This window comes from Lathyrus oleraceus, chromosome 4, assembly GCF_024323335.1.
Source record: "Lathyrus oleraceus cultivar Zhongwan6 chromosome 4, CAAS_Psat_ZW6_1.0, whole genome shotgun sequence".
NCBI lineage: Eukaryota > Viridiplantae > Streptophyta > Magnoliopsida > Fabales > Fabaceae > Lathyrus > Lathyrus oleraceus.
The window spans coordinates 132,622,075-132,647,903 of record NC_066582.1 but is presented as its reverse complement, the minus strand read 5'-3'; the positions used below and the strand labels follow the sequence as shown (position 1 = coordinate 132,647,903).

General features: G+C 38.7%; 1 pseudogene; it reads right to left on the bottom strand.

Annotated features, from left to right (window-relative positions):
* Positions 1–21,900: 21,900 nt before the first annotated feature.
* Positions 21,901–24,247, bottom strand: LOC127136383 (uncharacterized; annotated as a pseudogene).
* Between the last annotated feature and the right edge of the window lie 1,582 nt (positions 24,248–25,829).

Here is a 25,829-nt window from a genome sequence, read left to right as displayed (position 1 = left end):
ACCGGAGTGAAAGTCACAACGAATGTTGGCATCATACCCAGGTGGTATCTTTGTCAACGGAGCCATCGTACGCAACTCAACGAACCCCAATCTTAGCAGTTCGGGCAGCAATTCAGCGTAGGTCATTGGCAACGGGTCGAAACGACGATCAGGCATCCTCTGTCTAGGCTGATAAAGACGTTGTTGTTGTTGTTGTTGTTGTTGTGGTGGTTGTTGAACTCTCTGTTGTTGCTGTTGACGCGGTTGAGGTGCTGGAATGGTTACAGCGGCAACCTGGCGGTACTGACCTCTGTTCACATTTCTTTTACTGTGCACGGCATTGGTTTCACCCTCTCTCCTGCGAGGTGCCCCAGCAAACGGCTTCTTTGAAGATGAGGAACTGGCATCCTGAATCTTCCCAGCTTTAATAAGGCTCTCTATCCTCTCCCCACATATCACCACATCAGAAAAGCTACCGAATGGGCAACTCCCCATCCGGTCCATGAACACACCTTGTAACGTTCCGATAAACATATCGGTCAACTCCCTCTCCAACATAGGGGGTTGTACTCTTGCAGCCAACTCACGCCATTTTTGGGCATACTCCTTGAAACTTTCTCCTGATTTATGACATAGACTCTGCAACTGAGTCCGGCTCGGCGCCATGTCCATATTATGTTTATATTGCCTCAGGAAGGCCTCACCCAGATCTCTCCAGCTACGAATGGATTCTCTTTTCAGCTCCATGTACCAGTCCAAGGAAGCTCCAGACAAGCTGTCCTGGAAGAAGTACATCCACATCTTCTCGTCGTCTGTGTAAGCAGAAATCTTTTTGTAGTAGGCCTGCACGTGGGTGCGAGGACAAGAAGTACCGTTATATTTATCAAATGAAGGTGCTTTGAACTTATAAGGGATTCTCAATCCTTCCACCAGGCCCATATTCGTAACATCAAACCCTAGAGAGTTCTGACACTCCATGGCTCTGATCTTTTCAGCAAGGGCATCCACCTTCCGATCCCTCTCTTCAACTCTTACCACCTCATCATCTTCACTGAGCAGCGTGAACATGTCTTCCTGCCTGTCAACCAACGGAACAGGATGGCGAACTGGTGCACGGGTTGCTCTGGCATTAACAGTCTCTGCAGCAAGAGGCTGTCCATTGATCCGAATACCCCTCAATTCATCCCCTACGGTATAATCATTGACGGGAGCAACAACAACAACATTATCATTCACAGGCACACCCGCTGGCGAAGCGCGACTAGGTGGTGGGAGCACAGCTTCCTGTCTCTGGGCTAAGGCACGCAGCTCCTCTTGCCCTTGAACGACCCCTTGCATCATTGTCATGAATTGGGCCATGTTAGCCCTCATCTCAGCCAACTCTGCTTGAACTTGGTCCATGTTCCTCTGATGATTCAATCTGGTTGCGTAGCGGTGCGGACGTTGATCAACAATCCTACCTGACACAGGAACCAGAGTGAGAAGTCTCGATCAAGAACACCTGTAATGCAAAATGATATGTGTATGATGTTAATGATGCGTATGATGCACATGATATGTTCATTTCTCAGGCATTCAAGAGCCTAATTCATCTTTCAAGAAATGGCAACCTGCAACAAGAACAACACAGAAGCCATCTACACAGGATAATGAGCACAAGGTGAAACATCAACAACCTCATCATAGACATGAGCAACAAAGATCATACAACAAAGGTTCAAATGATCAGAGTACAACAATGAATCCCATCCAACAAGCTTGAAGGTGATTCTCAACATAAACAACAGATACAAGCTAGGAAAGATGTCCTCCAGGAATGAGCGTCTTCAGATAATGGCACTGGTCTATCAACAGGTCGCATTCTGAACACTCTGGTAAAGGAGTGATCTTCTCCTTCAGTTGTCTTCTGAGCTCCACAGCTTCTCCTCCAAGCTGGCTCTCTGATGCACGTCTCAAGTCTACCTCTTTCTTCAACTGGATGTCTTTGTCTTTGAGCTGCTTCTCCAAGTCTCGTATCTTCTTCTGATAATTGGCTTCAGCTCTCTGCAACCTCAAGCACTCACGGTGTTCTGCATTCAATAGGGTCTCCATCTCCTCATAGGATCTCTTCTTACCCTTCAATCTAGCAGCATCTTCACCCTGCATGCCTTTGAGTTGATGAGCCAAGTTCAACCTATCAGCTTTGGCTTTATAGAGCTCCATCTGGGTATCTTGTTCCTTCTCTTTCAACCGAAGATTCTCCATCAAGGCTTGCTTATACTGCTCAGCAGGCACACTCTCAGCAAGGATCAAAGGTGGTTGTTCTTGCAAAGACTCCATCCTATCATAGGGCAACAACAAAGTCTCAACTCTCTTCTTCACCCACTCAATGTAGTCAGGCATAGCAACTGCAAACTTCTTCCCTAGGACAGCTCCATCCTTGACACCAATGGTCTTCCAAGCTCTTCCTACTTGCTCCAATCTAGCAGGGTCACTCCGCTTCTCAAAATACACACTCTCAACTATCTCAGCATCAAGTGGTCTTCCATTCATTACAAACCCCAACTGGCGAAGAGAAAGAACTGGGTTGTAATTGATGCAACCCTTAGTTCCTACAAGTGGCACATTACGAAACTCTCCACAACTCATGACGACATCACACACATCCATCCGGTAAGATTGCCACCTGATATCATAGGAGGTAAGAGACATAATCCTCTGAGTCCACTTATGAGTGCTCTGAGCATCCACAAAAGGTCCACTGACTGGCAGAAGAGACAAGAACCATCTAAGTAGCAATGGGAGATAGCATCTGATAGCCCCACCCCTACCATGCCTGCTGTGAATAGCATAGTAAGTGTCAGCTAACAAAGTAGGAACTGGGTTTCCTCCAATGAAGATAATGACTGCAGCAAAGTCCACAAAGTTGGGCATACTCGGGAACAAGACAATCCCATAGATCATGATAGCCAACTGAGCATGAAAAGCTTCCCAATTTCCCTTCTTTGCTTCTTCTTTAGCCATCCTCACCAGGTACTTCAAAGGCAACCCCACCACATCACCACTCGACTTCCAATTGTCACTCACTTCTTTGATACTCAGATGAAGAGCTCTGGCAACAACTCTGAAATCAACCTCCTTTGGAACATCCAGGAAAGGAACCTGATACCTGATCGGGACGCTCATCAGAATAGAATACTCCTCAAGAGTGGGTGCTAACTAATAGTCCTGGAAAGTGAAGCAACGGAGCTCTGGATCGTAGAACTGCAGAAGAGTCTGCAACGGCACTGGATCTACCACCATCTTCAACAGTGTCAACAAATCCCCATACTGATCAGCAAACACCTTCTGATTACCGCCGGTCACAAGGTTGCTCAACTCTATCAGAGACGTCAATGGCTCACGGTGAAAACTATAGGAGCAAGTCTTCCGCTTCAACTCGGGAACGGATGCCATCACGACTGGCTGGTTGTGTATCTCAGAGCACAGGTTCAAAGCTTCGGCTTGAATTCGGAACCACAAAATCATCTAAGACCCAAAGTCATCCGAGACCCAATCTGCAGAACCAAGTCACCAACAGAACCCAAGAGTCACCAACAAGTCACCAACGGTACCTGTAATAATGATCATTCCCTCCCCACTCACGGGTGTCATCTAGGCCAGGGTAAGGTCAAGAGAAACGCAGGATAAACAACCCTTTCATAGAATATCATCATGTACACACCCGATGTATGTACCGATAATATCCCATCAGGATCTGAACTGCTCGTGATATCAAGTTCCGCTAAGTGGCGCAATACCACCCGCTTCCCAAGAATCACTCTATTCCTAGGTGTCCTAGAGTTCACTCATAGCCTGGGTATTAGGCCTTTTACCTCTTGTAACTCCCACCCCAACAGAGAAACAGACAACCAGCCAGCACAGATGAAAAGATGATGAATGCAAACATAAATGCAAACAATAAATAAATGAATGCAATAAATGAAACAGCAAAAGCAGCCAAACCCTATCCTAGAGAGCGTTAGGAGAGACTCGCTTAGGGAAGATGGACCAGCAAGAGGTCAACTTCTCTTATATCCCCAGTGGAGTCTCCAGCTGTCGCATTACGCGAAAAACCGGCGGGAAAACGAAACAACAGAACCGCCACCGTGCGTTATTTATCCCAAAGGAGGGAAAGGAAACGCTCGAAGTAAACCTGGAAAAGACATGGTCTCGCGACCAGAAATTGATGGGTACGGGAGTCGGTTATGCGAAGGGAAGGTATTAGCACCCCTACGCATCCGTCGTACTCGACGGGATCCACGCACAAAAGAAAGGATAAGGTTGCTAGAAACTGTTCAAACACCACACAAGGCTGGAAGGAAACACAGAAAGACAAAAGAAACTAACTTGGCAGGATATCGCATCCTGGGCCTACGTAGTCTGTCAAGCACAAACATCAGAGTCGATGTAGTTCGGGACAGGGGAAACGTGCTCGCTAGGATGTCGCATCCTATGCATACGTATCTTCTCTGACCGGAGAAGAATCAGAGCACTTGTAGCTCGGCTAACGCACGCCAAACAAAACCAACACAGGAAACCGACTGCCAATCGCTGGACTTACGTCAGACTCCACACAAACAGGCAAACATGGAAACCGAATGCCAATGGACTTACATCAGACTCTGAACCAACAAACACACACAGGAAACCGACTGCCAATCGCTGGACTTATGTCAGACTCCAACAAGCAAACAAGACACAGGAAACCAACTGACAATCGCTGGACTTATGTCAGACTCCAACACACACAAAGGGTTGAAAAAGAAAAAGGGCGCCCGGAGAGATCAGCTCATCTCCTGCCTACGTACCTCATCTGGTATGAGGATCAGGGCGACGTAGTTCCCCTACGCAGGGAAAGAACTTCTAACCTAACCAGAGACTGGGAAATGACAAACTAAAAGGGAGCCTGACTCGAGCCTAATAGTTATCATGTAATCCACAATGGCCCTAGGTTGAGGTTTCTATCTAACTTGCACAGGGAGCAAGCTATCCTAAACAGCACAGTTAAACAAACACAAGCACAATAAACAATCACACACACTATATCCAAGCAATTGGGCTCATACAAGGCTAGGCTGCAAAAGCAAGCCAACTGGAATGGGGTGTGGTTAGCTCTTAACCCTAACATTGAGAGTTAGGGTGAAGCAGATGAAATGGGAAGTGAGGGTAAGACCTCACAACTCTTATCCCTGGCCTGGGAGAGCTTGACTCAAATAGAAAATGTGGGAGTTTAGAATGTAGGAACTCTTCTCCACAAGTGACTGACACAACATGATCTTGGGTTATTATCCACAATGCATCAACACAAGGTGTGCGAGCAAAGTGAATGACACACTGAGTAGCAGGAGATGGATTACACATCTCTTTTATCTGCCAATTGCCTCTTAAGAGGTCTTTACCTGCTTGGCACAAAAGTAAACATTCACAAGAATTGCCTCTTAAGGAGGACTTCAGACAGGTGCCTGCCCACATAAGAGGACAGGTCTTCCAGACTACATGAAGTCAGAGAAATTATACCTCAGTGGTTAAGCAACCAAGCAAAGCAAAAGCAAGTTCAAAAGAACTCAAAGCAACTTAAGTACCTCTTGATGATCAGAATTGGATTCACGTGCTTCCAAGCCTTGCCACGCTTCAGATCTTCTCCTATGATGCTTGTGAGATGAATGATGATGAAATGGAAGCTCAATGATGCACAAAACCAGCTCAATCTTCAACTGCCATGGATTCTTCAAGTTTATACTCTAGCTCAATGTGCCACGATTTCTTCTAAATCCACATCCAATTCTACTCAACAACACTTCATGATGATGAATTGAGCAAAAGAAAGTGTTCTTGTTTGAAGAATTTTGGAAAAAAAATGAGAGAAAAATTTTGTGATTTTCTTGAATCTAGATCTGAAATGTGTTCATGACCAAAAACAGTTGTGATTAACCATTTATACTCTATGCTAATCATGTTTAGGAACTGTTTTGGCCAAATGCAAATGAGGTTAATCCATTTTGTGGTGTAAGTGCAAAAATGAAATTTTCACTCCATGCACCCCCATGCACGTGAACAGTGCACATTCTTGGGCCAAAATGCCTTAAAATGAGTCCATGCACATATTAGAATTGGTTTGGTATGCTCATGATCATTCAAAAAGAGTTTATGAAATTTTCTTCCCAAAACTTCATGAATAAACCAAGGGCCATGCAAATGAAATTCATGTCAAGTAATGGTATGCTTGGAAAGTACATGTTATAAGGATTAAAATGCAAAAAGAGCCACCCATTTTGGAGCTTTGGTTAGAAAGTTATGCTCATTTGAACTTTTGAACACACTTTGCCATGATTGGACCATATCTCCTCAACCACACATGAGAAATCCATGATCTTGGACTTTTTGGAAATGGGAGAGAAAGATATTAAACTTTCATGTTGGACAAAAATTCATTTGAAGCTTTCTTGATGATATAATCTTGAGTTGAAGTTGATCCAAAATCTTTCCATTTTTGGAAAGTTCAAATTACAGGTCACTTGCTATTTTTGGAAAGTCTTGACCTGACTTCAAATTCTTCAATGTTGATGTTTGAAATGCCAAATGAGCCTTGTTTGAACATGAATGAAGCATCTCTAACCACTTCCCACCTCCAAATCCATAATTGACTGTGCAGTTGACTTTTGTTGACTTTTCAGGGCCTCAGATGATTTGCACATGCACTGATGAGTTCTGAGCCTTCAACCCTTGGCCAAGTTGCTTCAAGATGATCCTTGAGTCATGTGAACTCATGGGAATCACCCTAGGGCTTTGATCTCATGGAGAATGCTCTTGTTGCCTTGCACAGTTGAATATCCTGACCAGTCTTGCCTGATGAGATGCAATGGACTAAGCAATGACAATGCAATGTTAATGACCTAAAAATGAAATGTATACACAAATGGGAGGTGAAAATTTGAGGTGCTACAGTAGGAGCAGGTGTTCTTTTATGGCTTGCATTCTCCATGCCAAACTTCTTCACAATGTTCTTGGCATACTTGCTTTGAGATAAAAAGATAGAGTCTTCCATCTGTTTGACTTGTAGCCCAAGAAAGTAGGCCAGTTCTCCAACAAGGCTCATCTCAAACTCAGATTGCATTTGTCTAACAAAATGTTCAACCATCTGTTCTGACATTCCACCAAATACAATGTCATCTACATATATTTATGCCACCATGAGCTTCCCTCCTTCATTCTTCACAAACAGAGTTTTGTCAATACCTCCTTTCTTGTATCCAATGTTAGTGAGGAACACTGTGAGTCTCTCATACCAAGCCTTGGGAGCTTGTTTTAACCCATAGAGGGCTTTCTTCAATCTGTACACATGTTGTGGAAGATTTGGATCTGTGAAGCCTTTAGGCTGTTCAACATATACTTCTTCATTTAAGTAGCCATTTAGAAAGGCACTTTTTACATCCATCTGAAATAGTTTGAATTTCAGAATACATGCAACTCCAAGCAATAATCTAATGGACTCAAGGCGAGCTACAGGAGCAAAAGTTTCATCAAAGTCAACTCCTTCAACTTGAGTATATCCTTGAGCTACTAATCTAGCTTTGTTTTTAGTAACAACCCCTTGTTCATCAGATTTATTCTTATATACCCACTTTGTACCTATGACATTTACTCCTTCAGGTCTAGGAACCAATTCCCATACTTCATTCCTCTTGAATTGGCCTAACTCTTCTTGCATGGCATTGATCCAGAACTCATCAGTCAAGGCTTCCTTGATATTAGGTTCAATCTTTGACACAAAGCAACCAGGTAAGATTACTTCCCTTGATCTAGTAGTGACTCCTTTATCTGGGTCTCCTATGATAAGGTCTTTGGGATGATCCTTTTGAATTCTGATAGAGGGTCCCTTGTTGATTTTGTCATCTTCAGGTTCAGCTTGAGGTGGTTCTTCTTCCTTATTCTTGTCTGAGGAGTCAGTTGGAGAATCATTCAGAGATGTCTCGACATCGTCTGTGACATCAGTCTGTTGATCATCAACCACTACATTAATGGATTCCATAAACACATTAGTTATGGAATTAAAGACCCTGTAGGCTCTACTGTTTGTTGAATAGCCCAGAAATATTCCTTCATCACTTTTGGGATCCATCTTCCTTCTCTTCCTCTTCAGTGTTTGACATAAATGCTATGCTCTTGGCTTTCTTTTCAGCTCTATCACATATTCCCATCTCAAATGTTTGGAGGGATCCAATTAGCTCATCAACTCTCATATTGGAAATGTCTTGAGATTCCTCTATGGCTGTTACTTTCATAGCAAATCTCTTGGGGAGTGATCTGAGTATTTTTCCTACTAACTTTTCATCTGACATCTTCTCACCCAAGGCTCCAGAGGCATTGGCAATTTCAAGGATACTCATGTAGAGTTCATGAATATTTTCATCTTCTTTCATTCTTAAGTTTTCAAACTTGGAGGTGAGCAGCTGAAGTCTAGACATCTTTACCCTAGAGGTGCCTTCATGAGTGGTCTTGAGAATGTCCCAAGCCTCCTTGGCCACTTCACAATTGTTTACCAGCCTGAAAATATTCTTGTCTACCCCATTGAATATTGCATTCAAGGCTTTAGAGTTTCCAAGAGCAAGATCCTCCTCCTCCTTGGACCATTATTCTTCAGGCTTCTTAGTGGTGGCTTCTCCTTCTTTAGTAATGACAGGATGCACCCAACCTGTTAACACAGCTTTCCAAGCCTTGTTATCAAGGGATTTCAGAAATGCTACCATTCGAGGTTTCCGATAGTCATAGTTAGAACCATCCAAAATTGGTGGCCTATGAACAGATCCTCCATCTCTCTCCATTATACCAGAAAGCATTGCCCCTAGATCTCACCCAGAACCAGAGCAGGATGCCTGCTCTGATACCAATTGAAATTCTGGTATCAGATACAAGATGTCTAAGATAATGTTACGACACTAATATCTGTTAACACACAATGGATAAAAAAATACAGAATGGTAAAGCAAATAACACAAGCAATTGTTAACCCAGTTCGGTGCAACTCACCTACGTCTGGGGGCTACCAAGCCAGGAAGGAAATTCACTAAAATAGAATTAGTTCAAAGACTCTCCTCTCCATACACTTCAACAAGTTATAGTCTTTATCACCTAATCTCTACCCGTGCAATTTCTACCTAAGCACTCTTAGATATGAGAACCCACTCACTTCCCTTGCAATCACACACCAGTGATTTTAAACAACAATCCCTTGTGAAAAGAAAATACTTTTCAATTACACACTCTTGATTTTACTTCATGGTTTCAATCAAGAAGACACACTCTTGATCTTGCTTCAAAGCTTTGATCAAGAAGACACACACTCTTGCTTAACAACTTTAGAGTGACAAATTACAACCACAAATCAGTCCAATTCAATCATCAATGGATGACTTGAATGACCTACAAGTCTTACGACTAAACAGACACAAACCCTAGATCTCTCTCTATATTTCGCTCAGTCTTGGTTGTGTATTCAAACAGGTTTTCTAAGTCCTTTTTTATAGAAGCATCCAGCTGGGCTTGGACATCTTGAAAACCCTAAATCTATTTTCCAATCAAATCTTTTTATAACAGCTGTTTAGATCTCCTTAGAAAATAAGTAAATCTGGTTGTAATCCATGATTGAATGCCCCAGCTAGCCATATCTTCAATCATCCAAAGATTGCCATTAATTGTGCAATCACAAAACACCATACATTCACACTGAATGTTCTGTGTACAGGATGTCATGACATCGGGTCTGACATCCTGGAAAAATCCTGCATAATCCAATAATTCCTTTTATAACTTCCAGCAGGTACAACCATATCAGATGCCATGACATTGTGTATGTCATCTGAAACAATCCTGCATGAACATGTCTTTCATTTAAGCTCCAGTAGGTACATCCAATATCAGAAGCCTTGTCATTGTATGTGGCATTCTGAAACAATCCTGCTTGCACATGTTCTTGAACTCCAGCAGGTACATAGGATATCTCATGTTAAGACATCACACATGACATCTTGTGAACACTCTTTGTTTTACCAAAATTGTTGCCAACACTTAGAATCAACATCAAGATTCATTTCACACATGACTGCCACGTGTGCGCCTATATTCAAGCTTCTTCGGAAAGATCAGTCTTGTGATTGGACCAGAGACTACTAGAAAGCTTTTGACAATACCAAAGAATATCTGCTTGAGCCTCTGATTCTGTCTCCACCTGTGGAAGGAAGACCATTGATCATGTATCTGACTGTGCTTGAAGAGAGTATGGGTTGTGTTCTGGGTCAGCAAGATGAGACTTGAAAGAAAGAATATGCTATTTACTACCTCGGTAAGAAGTTCACCGATTGTGAGACTCGGTATTCTATGCTTGAGAAGACTTGTTGCGCATTGGCTTGGGCTGCTAAGCGTCTGTGTCAATATATGTTGAATCATACCACTTGGTTGATATCCAAAATGGATCCAATCAAGTATATTTTTGAGAAGCCTACTTTAATTGGGAGGATTTCCCATTGGCAGATGTTGTTATCAGAGTATGAAATTGAATATCGATCCCAGAAAGTGATTAAAGGTAGTGTCTTGGTTGACCACTTGGCTCACCAACCGATTGAAGATTACCAGTCAGTGCAGTATGATTTTCCTGATAAAGAGATCTTGTACTTGAAAATGAAAGATTGTGATGAACCATTGCTTGAAAAAGGACCAAAGCCTGGTTCTCGTTGGAGCATGGTATTTGATGGAGCTGTTAATCAATATGGTAATGGCATTGGGGGAATGATTATTACTCCTCAAGGCACGCATTTTCCGTTTATAGCTAGATTGACTTTCAAGTGTACAAACAATATGGTTAATATGAAGCTTGCATTATGGGGCTTGAAGAGGCCATTGATCTCAGAATCAAGTATTTAGACGTCTATGGAGATTCAACTTTGGTTGTGAATCAGATCAAAGGTGAACGGGAGACGAATCAACCCGGTTTGGTACCATATAGAGATTATGCAAGGAGGATTTCAACTTTCTTTACAAAGGTTGAGTTTCATCATATCCCTCGAGATGAAAAACAGATGGCAGATGCTCTTGCAACGTTGACTTCAATGATTATGGTGGAGTATTGGAATGAAGTTCCCAATATTTTTGTGATGCATCTTGATATGCCAACTCATGTGTTTGTTGTTGAAGAAGCCAAGGTTGAGATGCCGTGGTATTTTGATATCAAGTGTTTCCTCCAAAGTCATATTTATCCGCCTGGGGCATCTTTGAAAGATAAGAAGACTTTGAGAACATTAGTCGGCAACTTCTACCTAAGAGAAATTTCGACATGGTTCTGCTCAGATGCGTGGATAGACATGAAGCAGACTTGTTGATGACTGAAGTTCATGAAGGTTCCTTTGGTACTCATTCCAATGGACATGCAATGGCGAAGAAGATGTTGCGAGCAGGTTACTATTGGCTGACAATGGAATCCGACTGTTGCAAGTTTATGAAGAAATGCCATAAGTGTCAAATCTATGCAGATAAGATTCATGTTCCTTCGACACTTTTGAACATCATTTCCTCCCCATGGCCCTTCTTCATGTGGGGAATTGATATGATTGGCATGATTAAGCCCAAAGCGTCGAATGGACATCGTTTCATTCTAGTGGCTATTGACTACTTCACAAAGTGGGTTGAAGCGGCAACGTATGCGAATGTGACCAAGAAAGTGGTTGTAAGGTTTATCAAGAATCATATTATATGCCGTTATGGTGTGCCAAGTAAGATCATTACTGATAATGGTTCGAACTTAAACAATAATATGGTGGAAGCTCTTTGCAAAGACTTCAAGATTGTACATCATAATTCTTCTCCCTACAGACCTAAGATGATTGGGGTTGTTGAAGCTGCAAACAAGAACATCAAGAAGATCATTCAGAAGATGGTTGTAACGTACAAGGATTGGCATGAGATGCTCCCGTATGCTTTGCATGGGTATCGTACATCCATCCTCACTTCAACAGGGGAAACCCCTTTCTCACTTGTTTATGGCATGGAAGCTGTGCTCCCCGTGGAGGTTGAGATCCCATCATTGCGTGTGCTGATGGAAGCCATGTTGACTGAGGCTGAATGGTGTCAGACCAAATTTGACCAGCTGAATTTGAATGAAGAGAAGAGGTTGACTGTCATATGTCATGGTCAGTTGTATTAGTAGAGAATGAATAAAGCTTTTGACAAGAAGGTTAAACCTCGAGTGTTCAGAGAAGGTGACCTTGTGCTCAAGAAGATTCTATCTTTCAAGCCAGATTCTAGGGGCAAATGGACTTCTAATTATGAAGGCCCATATGTTGTCAAGAGAGCCTTTTCAGGCGGTGCTTTGATTCTTACAACTATGGATGGTGAAGAGTTCACTCGTCCTGTGAACGCAGATGCAGTCAAGAAATACTTTGCCTAAAAAGAAAAGATTAACTCGCTAAGTTGAAAACCTGAAAGGGCGACTTAGGCAAAAATGAGCGTCTCGGTGGATTGAACCTGAAAGGGCGATCCAGGCAAAAGTTAGAGACATAAAACAAAAAGAATTATCCCGATAAATTGAGTACCCCACCTTGGGGAAATTTATGCAAAAATTAGGGATTATGGCAAGTAACTTCATCCTCTAGATTTTTAGTTTTGAAGATTTATCTTAAGCATATTGTCAAATCTGGTTCGTCATATCCATCCGTCGCCAAGAGCACAGTGGATATCAAGAGTTGGTAGAAAGATTAGTGATCATTGTCTTCAATGTAGCCCTTTTTCCACGTAAATTACCATTTTTCAACTTGTATAAAGATCTATGGAGTCTTGTCATTTACAGACTACCATTCTATTAAATAAAGTTGAGCTTTTATCCAATTGTTTCTACTCTTGTTTAATTCAGCCAAATAGATTTAAATTTTATTATGATCGTTTTTGGAATTAAAATTTTAATCAAAATCGTATTTTTCTTAAACATATAAAGGCATTAATTTTAAGCAATTGATTTCATTTAAAAGGAATATCAATGGTGGTTTGAGAAGAGTAAGCCCTAAATGTGGAGCGTTATTGGTTCTCCCCAAGCAGTTAGCGTGATTCCTGTTTCATCCCCGACAGTATGTCAGCACCCGGTGTTTGTTGATTTCCCCAACCGAGTTGTTCATCTTCTCCAGCTGAGTTGGTGATTGGCCTCCCTTGAGTTGTAGGAATTTCATTGCAGCAGTGTGCATGGCTTCGGCAGAACTTTGTTTCCCCACAAGTCACCATCAGATTGGTCCCCAATCGGAGTTTTTCCTGGTTTTGAGCAACTATTTGTGTTTATCCCCTGCAGGATTGTCTCCCATGTGATATGGTGTTGACCTAAAATTCCCCGCAGAGTTGATGGCAGTTTCCTCAGCAGATCTCCTTCTTTCTTCCCCAGCTTGGGTTAGGCCTTTAAGATGCTTGATCTTTCCTCAGTTGACGCCTCCATCCTATTGAGATTGGCTAGGAATTGTATCGATGATTTAAACCAACGACATTTTGTATCCTTTGTGATTGTTTTGTCAGCATAATCATCATATACATATACATATATATATATATATATATATACATATACATATACATATACATATACATTCAGAAACTTCATAATTACACCATTACACCTTATGATTCATTGATGTTCTGATTCTCTACTATGGTGATACTTTATCCCCATGCAGATTTGGTGTGTCTATCCTCCTTCAACTGTAGAGTGTCACCCCCTAAGCAGAGAGACTTTAACCTTTCTCCCTTCCCCACTGAGTTATTTCCTCGTGGATGATTATTATTTTAGTTTCCTTTCCAGTGGATTATCTAGATGAAACCCCTCCCCTTGAGTTATATCCTCATTGGGTTGAGTCTTGATTGACCGTTTCTTTCTAGATCTTACCTAGATAGATGTCCTTGGTCCTCTAAGAGTCTATTACCCAGTAACTGGTAATATTCTTCTTAATTTGCAATTTATTACTTCTTGCCCAATACCCGGCAAAAGTAACCCCTTTTTCCCCCGGTGGATTCGTTTTCACGTCTCCCCAGGAAGTATATCCTTGATATGTTCATCCTAACCGATGACAGATATTTTCTTCCCCTGCTGTGATTTTATCCTTGATATGTTCATCTTAACCGATGACATATATTCTCCCCTTTTGGTATTCTACCCAGTAAAAAGGTAGTTGTAATCCCTATTTTGTTCCCTAGAGAGTTAATCCTTGATATGTTCATCCTAACCGATGACGAGTTTCCTCATTTCGCGGTCTTCTGCCTAGTAACCGGTAGTTGTAAATCCTATTTTTCTCCCCTTTGTAGAGTATATCCTTGATATGTTCACTCTAACCAGTGACAAATATTCTTTTATGGTTTTCTATCCAGTAACTGATAGATATAATTCCTATTCTTCCCCTCAGATTTTATCCTTGATATGTTCATCTTAACCGGTGAAGGATATTCTCTATTTGGTATTCTATCCAACATTCGATAGATATAATTCCTATTTGTTCTGGCGGTTTATCCTTGATATGTCCATCTTAACCAATGACGGGTATCCTCCTTAACATCCCTAGGCAAGTCTATCCTTGATATGTTCATCTTAACCGATGACAAATTTTCTTTCCTTTGTGTCTGTCCTTGATATGTTCACTTTAATCAGTGACAAATATTCTCTCCCTTTGGTTTCCTACCCAGTAACTGGTAGTTGTAAATCCTCTTTTTTTCCCCAGCAAGTCTATTCTTACCCAGTAACCGATATTGGATGATATATTTATGCTCCTCCTGTGTTGAAGATCTTTTCTTCCCCAATTGAGTTCGAGTGTGCATTTCCTTAGTGAAATCGTTGTTCCCTGCTTGGTTCGAGTATTTCAGCTTTGTTCTGATTTACCCGTGTCCCTTGTAGATGTTCCTTTTTGTCCCCTGACTGAGTCTTTCCATTGATTTATCGTCATGGAATCCCTCGTGTCTCCCCTGCAGTTTGAAGTCGTAGCCTGGCCTACGCATAACCCTTTTGTCCCTCAGAGTCTCTGTCTCCCCAATGAGTTTTCCTTATGGAATGCATTATGCTCCTGCGGACTTTCAGTCTCTCCGGATTCTTTTCCTTTGTGGCAACATTTCCCCACAAAGATTCTTTTTAACATTCATATCATATGCATCATGAGGTCTCTTAGGGACCAAAATTTGTTTCTATATGTTGTTATTTAATCCCATTCTATTGAGTCGATACGAAGATTTTAACCTTCATCTCCTCAGTTAGAACATCTTTAAATAGGGGCAGCTGTAAGACCCTAATTTTGACCCTAATATCCCTCATGCTATCTCATCATATGCATTGGCATTGGGATCACACCTTGGCACCCTCCTTACCCCTCATTCATTAGGTTTGTATTGGGAGAGATCACCAAGCACCATTTGATTGTATCATACTTTGTATTTTTATCATTTTTCTACTAACCAAAATACCAAAAATATGCCTTTTCATTTGTCTAACTCTTTTGTAGGTATGACACATGCTCACCTTTGATCCATCAAGTTCATATATAGGGTTTAAGACCCTCATTGCTAAGAGCTCAATCAAGAATGGTCTATAATGGCTTTAGGCATCATATATGAATCCCCATGAGCTTCACATGTTATTTTTATCAAGAAATCATCAAGAGTTTGGAATTGGTTTGCCTTGAAAACCCTAGTTCATTTGGGTATCTTGTGCAACTTCTTCAACAAGCTTCTTCAACAAGCTTCTTCAACAAGGTTCTTCAACAATTTATCAAATATTTAAAGTTATACTTCAAATCTCATCACCATAGGCATATATGATCTCCCATGAGTCCTAAAAGTCAAGAGAATTGAAAGCTAGCAAGTTGGTTGATGGTGGTTGACCAGAGGAATTCATCTGATCAAAACTGGGGTTCCCTAGATCCTATCTCCTACATTTTTTCTCATATGAAAATGATTCCAAGTTAAACGTTACTCTAAATGACATTACAAACAACTTCCATGTTGAGGTCTAGAGCTAGTTTTGCTTGGAAAGTCATTTTTTATGGTGAAAGATTATAGGTCATTTTGTCTAAACCCTAATTTGGAGGTCAACTTCCCAAGGTCATAACTTGCTCAATTTTTATGATATGAAATATTTCCAAGTTTCACAATCAAATTCAAGATGTCTAATTTAACTTTCATGTTTGGAGGAAGAGCTAATTCAACTTTTATGAGCATGTGATACGAGGATACATTATAGGTCATTTTGGACCAATACCATTGAACAAGTGATTTTCCTCAACTTCAAAAATGAATAACGCCTTCATATTAAATCAAAATGAGGTCAAATTTGTGACCACTTTGAAGTAATTTGAGAGAGATACAACTTTTATGAAGGAGCTTTTCTCATTTGAAGCTCACATAAAAAGTTAGCCAAGGTGGAATAAGTGAACATATGGCTTGACACTTAGAATTTTTTTTGATATGTTTAATTTTCCAAACTTCCACCTCAAAATTCATCATGATACAAGCTTCAAATGAAAAAGTGTCCAACACAAAAGTTGTTCCTCTTGATCTAACCTTTCCAAAAAGTTCAATTTCATCCATTTTGGACAAGATTTGAATGGGCTTCACATGGCTTGAACATTGCATCATCATTTGGCAAGATTGAACTTCAATCTTCCATGCACATTTTCCTAGCACTCCAACATGATCTCAGACTTGTGTACATTCAATTATGGACCAAATGACATGATTTCATGGTCATGTGCACGCCCATGCACCCATGCATCACTCATTGCCAAATTTGGAAGTTCACTTCAAGGGTGCAAATATCATTTGAATTAGCTATAAATAAAGACCATATGCATCAGTAATGAGGACCCATTCGCGCCAGCTTTGATCCCAAACACCAAACCCTTCCATTTGAGAGGATAAACCTGAGAATTTCCATTTGAAATTGAGTTTGAATCTCACTATTTTGAGATTCATATCTCCAGGGATCCAAGACCTTTTGTTCATTCTAATCTACTCCTGCGAGCATTCTGAGCAAGATCGAGCATGAATCAAAGCAAGAACAGTTGAATTCAAACCTGCATTGAAGGTATTTTCCAGAAAATTTCATCTCTTCCATTCTCATATAATTCTTCATAATTCTCTTGGATCCTTGGTTGTCTGAAGTCCTACCAATGTAGGCAACAAGATTGAGTTGCTTTGAGGTCAAATCGAAGCAACTCAGATCATGCACGTCAAATTACAACTCCTTGTATCTCTCAATATACTTGGAGTTAGGATGAATTGAGGCCATATTCGAGCTCAATGTCATTTTTACTTTAAAATCATTTCCTTCTTTTTAATTTTGGTGATGGTTATGACTGAACCAGTCCGGTGAGGCTCGCCTGAGAAGGAGACCGGAGTTGTAGCTCCGGTGGTGAGTTGGCGCGTTCAGAGCCACATGATCCCTTTGAATTGATTTAATCATAAGCGTTGGTTTAAATTACCAAGTTTGCAGCGCGCTGACTAGAGTCCATCGTGGATTGCACGCTCGTGACCACTTGATCTGCCACCTCAATTAATGAGGGAGATCAGGTGGTCCACGTTTTTTCTGATTATTTTATTTGTTTTATTTTCATTAATTCATATTAATTTTAATATTGAACCAAAAAATATGAGAGTTTCACCAACAAATTTCAAATAATTTTCTCTTTCATTTTTTGAATTAAAATTATTTTTTGGATCATTATTAATATTTTTCATAATTTAATTGATTTTTTGAATATTTTTAATTGTTTAAAAATAGTTTTAAGTTTCCAAAAATGATGAAATTTTTTCTCCAAGGTCCTTTGACCTTGTTTGACCTTTGATAAATCTCATGGCCATTTCGTTGGTGTTTTGATGAGGTTTTAGGAATTTGACAAACAATAATTTAATTTAATGCATATTTTAGTTGATTTTAATTATTTAAATGTCAAATAAATTGTGTTGAGCTTCTATTATTGACTTGTTGAGTTTGACTTGTGTTGTTGGGTCTTGGTCAAGATTGATTTGACTTTGTTGAGTTAAGATCATTGGATTTAGGGGATTGATGAAATGTACATTTCATATCCCAAAATGAATGGATGATCTTAATTTGGTAAAAGTCCTCCTTTGACCAATTTGTGTTGATTCCATTTCCCCTCCCTCTTCATATCATTCCCCTTATTTATTCATTCATGTCATGGACCAATGATATCTCTAGATCCTAAAGCTAGTTGATTGTAAAATGAACATGAGTATGGATGAGATTAGGACCACACTTTTGCATATTATTTTTGTGTGTGGTATGTTTTAGGAGCATAGTCCATTATACTATGTCTCTAACATGCATTAACACCAAAATTTATATTGCCCGACCTCAAATAGTTGTGACTTCTACATAAGTCCAATTACGATTGCTTAACATAGCGCTAAATTTGTGATACAAAAGGCATATCATTCTAGTAAGTGAGAATGTAAGTCTCCCCTCTTTCATGGTATTGTGTGGAAACTTGGCCTTTTTTTCTTCCTTTGGAAGGTTTCTTGGTTCAAGGATCCATGCTTGTGACAAATGGGTTGAGTGTTCTCCAAAGAATGACTTAAACAAAACAAAAACAAAAGCAATACTAACTTCTAATCAACTAACAACTAACATTTAATTTTAAGCCATTTACCTTTATGCACTTTAATTTCAAGCCTTTATTCATTTGCCTTTATTCATACCATTCAATTTGTTAACTTTAATGTTATTTTCACTTTGCTCACTTGAGCCATACTTTGTGAATATATTGTGTTTGTATATACTTGTTTGTATTTGTGGTCTTTTGACCTTAATGAACATAATAAGAACAAAAACCCTAAAAAACACTTTGTGTGGATTGTTGGATTGATCTGAGACATTGGACTTAAAATTAGGCAACACTCCATATGCAAAGGACTCGGCCAATGCCAACTTTCATAAAACCAAGTGCTTGTGAAGAAAACTTTCATCTGATACATTATTGAAGATCCATTTGAGTTCATCTGCAACATGATCATATTGAAGCTGTTATTTTGAACCCGTGTCTAATGCCATCTTTGAAGTCATCTTATACATGGGGAATTTTGAAAGAGATCATGAAGTTGCTAAGCTTGGATGTGGCTATCTTTATTTGATGCCTTGTGTTGATTCTAAGTGTTGGCAGCAATTTTGGTAAAACAAAGAGTGTTCACAAGATGTCATGTGTGATGTCTTAACATAAGATATCCTATGTACCTGCTGGAGTTCAAGAACATGTGCATGCAGGATTATTTCAGAATGCCACATACAATGACAAGGCTTCTGATATGGCTGTACCTGCTGGAGCTTAAATGAAAGACATGTTCATGCAGGATTGTTTCAGATGACATACACAATGTCATGACATATGATATGGTTGTACCTGCTGGAAGTTATAAAAGGAATTATTGGATTATGCAGGATTTTTCCAGGATGTCAGACCCGATGTCATGACATCCTGTACACAGAACATTCAGTATGAATGTCTGGTGTTTTGTGATTGCACAATTAATGGCAATCTTTGGATGATTGAAGATATGGCTAGCTGGCGCATTCAATCATGGATTACAACCAGATTTACTTATTTTCCAAGGAGATCTAAACAGCTGTTATAAAAAGATTTGATTGGAAAATAGATTTAGGGTTTTCAAGATGTCCAAGCCCAGCTGGGTGCTTCTATAAAAAGGGACTTAGAAAACCTGTTTGAACACACAACCAAGACTGAGCGAAATATATAGAGAGAGAGCTAGGGTTTGTGTCTGTTTAGTCGTAAGACTTGTAGGTCATTCAAGTCATCCATTGATGATTGAATTGGACTGATTTGTGGTTGTAATTTGTCACTCTAAAGCTGTTAAGCAAGAGTGTGTGTCTTCTTGATCAAAGCTTTGAAGCAAGATATATAGTGTGTCTTCTTGATTGAAACTGTGAAGTAAAATCAAGAGTGTGTAATAAAAAAGTATTTTGTTTTCACAAGGGATTGTTGTTTAAAATCACTAGTGTGTGATTGTAAGGGAAGTGAGTGGGTTCTCATATCTAAGAGTGCTTAGGTAGAAATTGCACGGGTAGAGATTAGGTGATAAAGACTGTAACTTGTTGAAGTGTACGGAGAGTCTTTGAACTAATTCTATTTTAGTGAATTTCCTTTCTGGCTTGGTAGCCCCCAGACGTAGGTGAGTTGCACCGAACTGGGTTAACAATTGCTTGTGTTATTCGCTTTACCATTCTGTTTTTTTATCCATTGTGTGTTAACATATATTAGTGTCGTAACATTACCTTACACATCTTATATCTGATACCAGAATTTCACCTTGCTCTTCATCTTGCTGTTTGTGTATTGAAATTTCTTGATTCTAAAGTCCAAGGGAAATTTGGGTTTCTATATGACATTCTTGTCTATTGGATTGCAGCCGATTGGTTAGATTTGTTCAACTCTTAACTTTAAATTTTTACTTAGGATTAGTCTCTTCATCTCTTCCCCACATCTTTAATTTAAAAAATCTCTCCCTCCTTTTAAAATCTTCTTTGCTTGTGATTTCTAAACTTTGACCATATTGCAAATTAGAAATTTTGGCCTTATGACATTGAATTTTTAAACTCTTTTCTTAATCAAACTTGTAAATGAATTTAATTATACTTGACTTAAAATTTCAAAATTCAAAAATAACTAACACCCATCCAAACCATTTTTAGGACCTTTGTGCCTTTGTTAAACTTAAAATTTTATTAAAAGCAATTCAATCACTTTGAAATTGACACCACGAACTACGAAGTTTTGATCCCTCATTTTATGTTAGTACGCAGGCACAAGTCCGAAGGTCTTGTCAAACACAAAAATATAATTAATGAATTCTTTTCTCATCCCTCCACTCTATTTATTGCAAACATCATTTTGTACAAAAACACATATGCACACAAGAAAGGGCTCCCTAGGAGTACCTAGGACACTTTGGGTGCTAACACCTTCCTTCTGTGTAACCAACCCCCTTACCTGTAATCTCTGGCATTTTATTAGTTTTGATTTGAAAACTTCTTATTTTTGGGTTTTGTTCGTACTTTTCCCTTTTCCCTTGGAAATAATAAAAGCGCGGTGGCGACTCTGGTTTTATTGACGTCTAGCTTATCCATGGCTTGATAGTCATGAATTTATCACTACAGATTGCATCCCATTGGTCAGATCTTTTCAACTCTTAAATTTTAAATTTTTTCTTAGGATTAGTCCCTTCATCTCCTCCCACTTCTTAAATTTCAAATCTCTCTCTCTTTTCAAAATCTTCTTTGCTTGTGATTTCAAAACTTAGACTCTTTTGCAAATTAGAAACTTTGGCCTTATGCCATTGCTTTTCTTTAACTCTTTTCTTAATCAAACTTGTCAATGAACTTAACCATATTGAATTAAAACTTCAAAAGACAAAAAGAACTAACACTCATTCAAACTCTTTTAGGCCTTTTGTGCCTCTTTTATTTACATTTTTTATTAAAAGCAATCCACTCACTTTGAAATTGTTACCACGAATTACGAGGTTTTGATCCCTCATTTTATGTTGGTACGTAGGCACAAGTCCGAAGGTCTTGTGAAACACAAAAATATAACCAATGAATTCTTTTCTCATCCCCACATTCCATTTGTTGCAAATATCTTTATACCAAAAACACATACACACATAAAAAAGGCTCCATAGGAGTACCTAGGACACTTTGGGTGCTAACAACTTCCCTCTGTGTAACCAACCCCCTTACTTGTAATCTCTGGCATTTTATTAGTTTTGATTTGAAAACTTCTTATCTTTGGGTTTTGTTCGTACTTTTCCCTTTTCCATTAGAAACAATAAAAGCGGGTGGTGACTCTGGTTTTATTGACGTTAAGTTTATCCATAGCTTAATGGTTGTGAATTTACTGCTACAAACAATAGTGCATCTTCATATTTTTTGTTTGTCTCAAACCATGTTGTAAACATTAGTTCAGTTACACTTGGTTTGAGTAAAACATTCCCAATTTGCTCAAAGTCTTTATAGTAAACAAATTTTTCTCCTTCCAAGTGAAAAATCAATCTCTCAACAACTGGCTTCCTACCGTGAATAGAATATGCAAATATCCTCCAACATGCTTCACTTGGGGAGATGTATCGACAATCTAAATATTGCTTGATTTCGTCAATGTTATTTTTCTCACCACAAGTAGTGTTATCAGAAGGTTGAATAATAACAGAAATTTGATTCGAACCTTTATTTATGTACTTGAATAGATATTTGATATAAGTACTTTGATCGCACCATTCCATATTGATATGAGTTTCATACTTCAACAATAAACTTGGATTGTGAGGAACTACATGACCACTGTGAAGGATGATTCTGTTTTTCTCAATTGTGTATCCATTATCTTTTCTCCTATATACTGGATAGCCATCTTGATCCACTATTGTTGAAGATTGTATTTTTTGGGTAATACTTGGAGCATTTCATGTCTTTCATGCAAGGTGAATTAAGATTTTCCTAACCATAAGGACCATGAACCATATGAGTTTTAGCCAAATTGTACAACTTTTGGTCTTTCAAAGGATCAGAGACTTCAACACTAATGATTTTGTCAATATCTCCAGGTCTTGGATACTTGTTAGAAGGATGCAAAAATATCAAAATATGTGCATGTGGCAACCCTTTCTTTTGAAATTCAATGGTGTACATATCTAAAAAATATTTACAAAAGAAAACTTAGAATTAGCATAAAGTAAATCAAGTTAAAGTAAGGTTGAGAAATATAACTTACATGCAAGCACTTTGCCTAACACATCCTTCTTTGTTAAATCTGAAAGTAATTGGTCAAACTTGATTTTGAATATCCTCGAAATGACATATGGTTTATCTTGTGCTTTCAAATGAAGACGTGTCAGTACTCTTTGTATCTTAGGCCAATTTAGATTGCAAGTAAAAGTTATAAACAAATAAGGAAATCCCATTTTACTACAGATAACTATGCCATCATAGTATAATTGATCCATAAACCTACGACCGCCAATATAGGAATATGGCAATACCCCTCTTTTCCTTATGTTTGATCCTGGTGTTTGACTTTGATCACCATCGTCATTAAGACTTTTGTACTTTGACACCCTGAGTTTTGGTTGATTTTTATGGATCCATTCTAATTTTTCAGACTCTAACATTGTGTAACCATCAACCAAAAATTGTTGGAATAGTCTTCAAGATGATAACAATTTCTTGGCTTTATTGAATTTGGTTTGAATACGAAATGACAGCCATTCCCTTATGGTTAGTCTGTTTCTCTTGTTGTCTTGGAAGATGTCTAAGTCTCTATGAGCTATCTTAGGCCTATAACCATCTTCCCAATAGGGAAAAATCAAAGGATACTAATAAGCTAAGTAACTTGCATGTAACTCATTAATCTGTTGTAGTTGTCCTCCTTTTGTTTTCATGATTATATCCCTCATTTCGGTCGTGTCAACATCACCAACAACTAATGCAGAAACTTCTGATACAGTTGGTTGATTATATATTCGACCATCGGTTGTTCTATCAGAAATTAGCCTCAATTTAAAGTTTTGAGTATTTCCATCATCTAACCATTGTTTGGCCATCTGAAATCTTTTTGCATGAGGGTTATGTTCATAAAGAATTTCAGACAACTGATGTATAATCAAGGGATCAATGTTTTTGGTGTTCCTAAAAAAGAACATAATATGAAATGTGTTAACATTGTATATATGTATTTACTATAGAGATATAAGAAATGTCATGTGAAGGGGTATCCTGCATAAAAGTGGTAATGTAAGGGTAAAAAAAAAGAGTTAGTTTAAATATACCTTAGACCTTGCATTCTAATTTGGACCTCATTTTCAGTGTCATAAATATAAAGTTGTGCAAATTTAGGTGGTTGACCTTCACGTGGTAACAAACTTCCAATTCGATGACACAATTGCCTTGAATATGAAGTGTTGGTGGTCCACCACCATTGTTAAAACGATTATCTAACTTTGTGTTAGGTGATGTGAAGGAAAACATCATGTTATAAATTTGAATATTTTGTTGAAATTTCCGACTAACTAAACTTTCTTGATTAAACATGAGACGTGAGAGTAACTTAGGAGGTTGTTTTAGTAACAGAAGTTCAACCTTTCCATTCCCACAACATAACATAAATTTGGGATTAGCTGAATGATAACTTTTTTCCATCCTCTCTTGATACCACATCATGGCTTTGACAATAATGACATTCGATTAAAGGGTCCTCGATGTCATAATATTCTATATAGACCAACATAAGGTTATAATAGTATAAGAAAGTTAAACTTGAGATATGTTATGTAAAAATGCCAAACCTTCTGTTGTTCCTGTTTGATGTTCACTAATAACAAAAGCTGCATATTGATCGTCAAATTCTAAACACGTATCATCTTCAGATTGATGTGCTACAAAGTAAAATGATGTAAAGTTAAAATTCTGGAAAAGATTGTGTGTTGCTTAACATAATAATGCAAAAATCATTCTACTAACTTGCAAAAGGATCATAGTCGGAATCATCGTTATCGTCAGTATTAAAATCTAAATTGACAGTGGGTGTAAAAATTGGATACAACTTTTGGACGGTAACAATAGGAACATTTATGGGATGCCGTACATCATGTTCCACTGGCAAAACATGTTGATTCCTTTGAACACTGCTATGTTTTTCCTGGACAGTAGGAATCAAATTATTCCTACATAACAGTGGAAGCATTGTTATGATTAAAAAACTCAGATGTTATGCATATTCAAGTACATTCTGAATCATGATTGTAAAACCAAATGATGATTCAAAAACATGTAAATTTGTATAAAACAGAAATACTAAACAAATAACCATGGTTAATTAACAAATAAGAAACTTTCCATGCTTACCAAACACATGTTCAAAAAGTAATATATAGTAACAATAATGTATGGAGAAAACATAATCAAAACACATAACCAACAACAATGATGAATATAAGTATGAACCAAGAAATAACACAATCATAAAAAAGGAAAAATATAGTACCTAGGTGGTGTTGTGGAAGTCCCTATAATTTGGTTATTGTAAGACCCTAATTTTGACCCTAAGATCCCTCATGGCATCATATCATTGCTCAGTGCATTGCCTCAAGGATCATAGTATGTTTGGCTCCTTAACCCTAGGGTTGGGACTTGTGTGAGTGGTTTGAGACCATCAAGCATGCTTGTATTGTATATTATTGCTTTTCTTATTTTTATTACTAACCAAAAGCACAAAAATATGTCACTAACTCTTTTTGTTTTGAAGTTCAAATGATCATGTGCTCCCATGCTCCTAGGAGGCTCCTAAGCTCAATGCAATGGCTAGATGAAGATGAGAAAAAGCATGAAAATGGTCAACAAAGCTCCTAACCATCATATATGTATCCAAAGTATATAAACTTGCCAATTTGATCAAGATAACCCAAAGGGCTTGAGGATTGTTTCCCAAGGAAACCCTAATTCAACTGTGCTTTGATTGTGCCTTGCCCATGAAGCAACCTCAACCTATGATCAAATTTAATCAATGGAAGTTATTTCATTCATTATTTTATACATATGTGAGCCTATTTGAGGATCCTCAATCATTTATTCATCAAGATTGGAAGTTTGGCCTTGAAAAGTTGACCAGTTAAGTCATTTGACTAAACTGAGGTCCACTGAGATACAACTTTTGATGTGTTTGTCAAATGAAGATTACCCCAAGAGAAACAATGTTCTTAAGAACCATATGAACAACTTTCATGTTCATCAAAAATCCATTTGA